The sequence below is a fragment of the Mus musculus genome, chromosome 1, assembly GCF_000001635.26.
Source record: "Mus musculus strain C57BL/6J chromosome 1, GRCm38.p6 C57BL/6J".
Taxonomy (NCBI): domain Eukaryota; kingdom Metazoa; phylum Chordata; class Mammalia; order Rodentia; family Muridae; genus Mus; species Mus musculus.
In genome coordinates this window covers 88,753,944-88,759,943 of record NC_000067.6, presented here as the reverse complement: position 1 = coordinate 88,759,943, position 6,000 = coordinate 88,753,944, and the positions used below count along the sequence as shown (strand labels likewise).

The 6,000-nt window shown below is 47.1% G+C and overlaps 1 long non-coding RNA gene across 1 annotated transcript; it reads right to left on the bottom strand.

The window, feature by feature from the left end:
• Window positions 1–4,210: 4,210 nt before the first annotated feature.
• Platr5 (pluripotency associated transcript 5) lies at window positions 4,211–5,054 on the bottom strand. The gene is made up of 3 exons (NR_040493.1): window positions 4,986–5,054; window positions 4,654–4,860; window positions 4,211–4,410 (listed from the first exon to the last, which is right to left on the bottom strand). It is a non-coding gene; the product is annotated as a pluripotency associated transcript 5 (long non-coding RNA).
• Window positions 5,055–6,000: the final 946 nt, after the last annotated feature.

The following is a 6,000-nucleotide window of genomic DNA, read 5'->3' as shown; positions in this document are numbered from 1 at the left end:
ACTGAGCAATACACAGCTTACATAAACACATATCATCAGGGGCCACAAGCTGAAGCCACAACGCTCAACTGATGGGATCTCCGTAGGGGTCCATTGACAGATGTGCTGTGAACATGACAACTCCATAACAGGCTAACTGAAGAGAAGCCTGGTACCCAGTGCAGGTGGTGATGTGTAAAGACAGTAATTAACGGCAACAAGGAAAGGCCTCAGGTGGCCTGGTGTTGCAACCGAGGGAAAACAAGAAACTTACTTGCAACCAATTTTAATTACTAATACTCTTAAATAATATATTCAACCTCATACAATAATATATGTGTATATGCATATATGTGTTTGTTACAAAATGGCTACAAAAGGCCTCAGAGTTCAAAGGGGCCTTAATAGAGACAGAGATCTGATACAGATGCAAGGAGAGACACAACAGGTGTTATTACTATGGAAACCATTTGGAGAGCTTGGGTGGCAGGGAGAGCTTCTTACTTCAAAAGGGCTGCATCAAGCAGTGGGGACCCTGCTGAGCTGCAGCCCTGAGCCAATGGTGGCTTGTCTATCTCTCAGTTCTTTCATATATGCACTGGGTTGGATAACAAGCCAGAGGGGTTGTGTCTGTTGCATGACTATATCTTTCTCTTTATGAAGTCCAGATGGTGGTGTTCCATTATCTGTCGATCTGGTATATTCAGTAAGTTCTCAGACCTGGTTTTTCTGACCATTTTAATATGCTCGTTTGCCCCTGTGTTCCCAGCTTACTTGGATAAGTTTATCAGTGATACCTTTTGGCTTGCAGGAATAAGCTATTTCTCAGCCTGGGCCTCGTGGTTGTCCTGGGCGGGTGATGATGTTTAATGCCGGGAGAGGAGGAGTCACCAGACTTCTGCAACTGCACTCAGGTAAAGTTGGCTTTATAAAGTGCAGTCACGCAGAGTTTCTCATGGTGTGAAGTGACTTAGAACAGGGCTCTCCACATGTCATACCCAGAAAGTATAGAGACTGATAAAGAATTCTTTTAAGAAAGGCTGAAATCTAGTGAGTGTTTCTGAATGTCAGACATCTGTTACAATGGCCAGAGCTAAAGGACAAGTTCAAGACCTAATTGCTGGAGCCCAGAAACAGGACCTTATGGAATGAAGACGTTGCAGACAGGAGAGAGTTCTGATGAGTTCCCAGGGATAGAATAGTCACTCTGAATCCAATGGCTGGTGTGTTTATAACCAGACACATAGACACACCCAGAGAGAAGATGCTAGAAGGAGGTCAAACTGGACACAGCAGCAGACAGAGGTTTCCCCAGAAGCTAGACAGAGGCCCAAGCGGACTCCTCCTCAGAGCCTCCTGTCTGGGACACCCTGCTATTGGTGATTTGTTTCAGCAGCCCTTGGGAGCAAACACACACGCTTAGTGCTTTACGTGGTGACAGTCTTCACTTCAGAATGTTGACATTAGGGTGTTATGAAAGTGATAAGCAGAAACTCAGCAGAAACACCACATCTGACTCTAAGTGTGAATATTTTCCAGGTTAGTGCCCTGTGGTCCAGTCCCGAGAGCTCAGCTCCCAGTGTGACCTTCAGTAGAATGAGTCTTGAATGCATTTTCAACTTGTCACATTCAACTTAGGATGGGCTTATGGGACATCAACCCATTGCCAGCACAGGAGTGTCTGTTATTTGAGAGAGATCTGTGATGGAGAATCAGAAGAGATGGAGGGACAAATAAGACAAAATTGGCAAACAGCATGGAAAAGCCTGGCAGGGGCAGGAAATATGGCATCTCTGTGGGAGTGACTGGTCTTGGTGACATCTAATTTCCTGTCACTTGGTGCAGGGTGGACAGAAGCAGGCAGAATGCAGATGTTTAGGGATGGGAGACTAATAGGGCAGAAGGGGGAGGAAATGACAGCCCCGAGCTGAGGGTGAAGTCGTGGGTTCAGATTTAAGAGGGCTGTGATCCTCAGGGCTGTCCGCCTGACTGCCTGAGAAGTGGCAAGAGTCCACCCCAGCTTCCCAGATTGGATACAGCTGGCCTGGGCTGGGGAGGGAGGGATCACAGTGGGTGTTTGTTGTGTCAATCACACTCTCTCTTCTGCCCCTGTAACTCAGTCAGCCCCAAACAGCAAAACATCCCTTTGCCTCCAGATCCCAGAATCTTCAGGATTAAAGGTCTGGGAACAGAGAAACTGCCAAGAAAACAAAAAAACCCTCCATTCTGTGGAGCATTTAGGATTTCCAGTGAGCAACCAAATACATTTTGCTGCTTGGATTTTGTATTTGTTTGTATGCCTTGCTAGCTCCAAGAATGTGGGAAAAACAGAAAGAAAAGAGGAAAAGAAAAGAAAAAAGATTCCAAAGACTTCCAGCTCCAACCACCCAGCCTGGACGTCTTCCTTTGTTTGTGTCAGCCTACAAGTCAGAATCCCCCTGATGATGATTAAGGGGCTTGGCTTATTCCAGTCTTCAGCCATTGTTGCTACTAAACGCTTGAATTCTCTTGTTTGCATCAAGGTATATAATTGGGAAGCATGTAAATTAGCCAAGTCTGTGAGCTGTAATTTCTCTGACTCAAAGGAGGGGGTTTGTAATGAAAACGGATGGTTAGACAGGATTCTGAAACCCGCTGGAGACTGCAGCCAAACACCTCCCACTCTTCAGGAAGTGGAGCGCACTCTCTCACTGTGGGCCTTGGCGGATGGAGTCTTCCTTTTAGCCTTAGCCGCACACAATCCAGTGAAGAGCAATGTAACCGGCAGTGGAGAGGGACTTGACTTATTCTTCCAAGGAAAGCATAGAGATTTCTTTTTACTAGCACCCGATGAGGCTTCGCCTGGAGTTGTAGTGAACCATGGGATGGATGGACTGATGGGTGGGCCTGGTTCGCCAGCCCGGGAGCAGGGTTGTCCTAGCAATGGAATAGAGCCCTTGTCACCCCTGGTGTGCCCATTAGGAACACATGTTTGGCTCTCATGTCCCTTTTGAGGGGAGCTTTTATACTCAGTGGAGCCCGGAGGCTCACACCCTCAGAGTGGTTGGAAATGTTGCTGAGTGGTGTTAAACTGACTGAAATGTCACAGTGTGGCTCTGGCTCCTACAGGGGAAGTGAATGGGCCTCCTTCCATCAACTCGGGCTGGTCGTCCACAGCACCCCCTTGTGGCCCTGGCGGAAGTGACAACGCTATGGGTCAGAATCCCTGGGGTGGAGGAAATCTAATTTGTGTGAGAGAAGTCATGTGGCTTCAACAGTCGAATGCTTAATTTTCTGAGAATTAAGACATATACATCCCGGTATCATTTTGGACACAATAGCGGGAGTAACTGATTATGTTTGTGTCTGAAGCAGGGCAAGTGCGCTGGAGCCTCCAGATAATTTTTCTGTCTTTGGTAGATTTTTTTCCTGACGACAGTGACAAGTACCTCTGCCTCTGGCTTTCACACATCCTGCACAGCAAACATATCATGCGGCCAAATGGTTAGAGTGGGACCTGGCCCTGAAATCCCCACACCCCAGCTCTGCCATGTCCCCTCTCCTGAGGATAGATAAGATTGTGGAGAGTTAGTTCTGTCTTCCTTTTCTGTGCCTTGAGCACAGGTCTGTCTTCATTTCTCACTGAAGGTAGCTACTGAGAACTATCTTTATTTTGCCCACCAAAAGGCATTGAAAGCAGTGTCTGGCTCAGCAGTTAACCCTCCTGAGCCAATAGTCATCACTCCTGCTGGCCGGTAGCTCGCTTTCCAACAGCTCCTCTCTTAATTTCAAGAAAGTTGATAATTAAATGTTATGTAACTCTTTGACCATGTAAAGTTTGGGTTTTTTTTTTGTTTTGTTTTGCTTTTGTTTGTTTATTTTTTCCTGAGATATAAGTTTATCATGGGGGCGGGGGTGGGGGAGAGGGACACTGGCTCTTTGTGGTTAGTGTCAAATTACTGCCCACAGATTGGAACCACAGGAGTATTGGGGAAAGCTGATTTTAAAACAGGCAGGACTGAGAAACAGATAAGTTGCTATGATCTCCGGGCAGAAAATTAGGTTTGTAAGAAAATTTACAACTACTTCTTACAGGGGCTTAGGAAACAGGGACAAGATGAATCTCCCAAGGAGGATGGAGAGAGTGAGACTGTAGCCGACAGCAGCCACGGGGTACTGGGTTCCTGAAAAGAAAGCTGGCGATGGATGGGAAGGACAGCAAGAGAAATAAGGAGCCAAGACCAAGTTCTCTGATCAAGGTTCAACTTTAATTCTTGAGTCTGAATTTTTAAAGGGGGGGAAATCCATCCCCCTCTTTGCCAGGATCTCCTTCCTGCTTTGTCAGCATCTCGTCAGGAAAGCAAGCTCAGCTGCTCAGCAGGTGGTGGCTTCTTGCAGGAAGCTGCAGATGTGGCAGGACAATAGACTTCACCTCGGTCAGAAGACTCCATCCTAGGGGAGATAACCAACTGTGGCAGACAAGGTCTGATTCAGCCCACACAAGGCTAAGGGAGGGCACAGTTCCTCCCTTTTTATTAAGAATTAGCTGGACTGGGGCATAAGATTTACTTTTCCATGGTTCAGCCTGGGAATTATGGTGGCTGGCGGCCATGCCTGGCTTAGGACTGAGCCTAGACTCTCTCTTACCCGTCTGGGAGAAAAGAAAAACATGGCTCCATGTTTATTTCCTCTTACCTCGGATCAGCACACACACCTTTGGCTCACAGGCTTTGCTCCAGACCAATTCCCTCTTCAGCTGGGTTTGGGGGTGGCCAAGACCTCCAGCGAGAAAGACATTATCTGTCAGCCCATCATGTTGTTTAGAGTCAGGGGAGGCTGCTAGGTTACTGTCTGAATTAGGGTTTCCACTGCTGTGAACAGACACCATGACCAAGGCAACTCCTAAAAAGAACATTTAATTGGGGCTGGCTTACAGGTTCAAAGGTTCAGTCCAGTATCATCAAGGCGGAAAGCATGGCAGCTTCCAAGCAGGCATGGTGCAGGAGGAGCTGAGAGTTCTACTACACCTTCATCCAAAGGAATCCAGGAGCCGACTGGATGCCATGTGGCTAGCAGGAGGGTTTCAAAGCCCACCCTCACAGTGACTCACTTCCTCCAATAAGGCCACACCTACTGCAACAAGACCACACCTCCCAATAGCACCACTCCCTGGGTTAAGCATATTCAAACCACCACAGTGACCCTCCAGGAGAACATCAAAATAGATACTTTATAAAGAGTTTGGGGGAGAACCTCACCCTTGCCGGCCCTGAAGGATACCTGCCAGGTTCTGAGAGGAATAGTCAAGTCACACAATTCACCTGGAAATAGAGTCTCTGGTGAGTTAGAGCCCAGCAGATGAACTGAAGGTGGAATTCTAGTCTGGCAAATCTGCAGGGCCGTGGGGGAAGGCATCAAGGTGTGCATTCTGCACAAGGCCTGGGATACTGATTAAGTCCCTAGAGCATCTCTGTGTGAATGAACGTTCCTGCCCAGCTTGCCAAGGCACGGCTGCTCATGCTGTCTGAGCTTAGGTTCTCTGTTGGGTATGTGTTTGTGTTGGGTTCTTGAGTAGCTATGGAAAGTGGGATGTGATTTTCTTCTTTAATAAACAATTTAAAAACAATTTCCAATTGTTTGTTTGGTTGGTTGGTTGGGTTTTTGTTGAGACAGAATCTCTTTATTATGTAGCTCTGGCTACCCCAGAACTCACTCTGTAGACCAGGATGGCCTCAAACTCACTTAGATGCCCTTACATCTGCCTCCCAAGTGCTGGCATTAAAGGTGTGTACTAACACACCTGACTAAATATTTCCAAGTGTAATTAAGGACATAATTTACTTTCTGATCCCCACTTGTTTTGCAAGGACTGTCTCTGCTCACCCACTTCCCCACTCACACACACACACACACACACACACACACACACACACACACACACACACACAGCTATATGATATCCATTTAAGGTCAGAGAATCAGCCCTGGATGTCATTTCTCAAGCACCATTCATCACACTTGTGAGACAGGGTCTCTTACTGG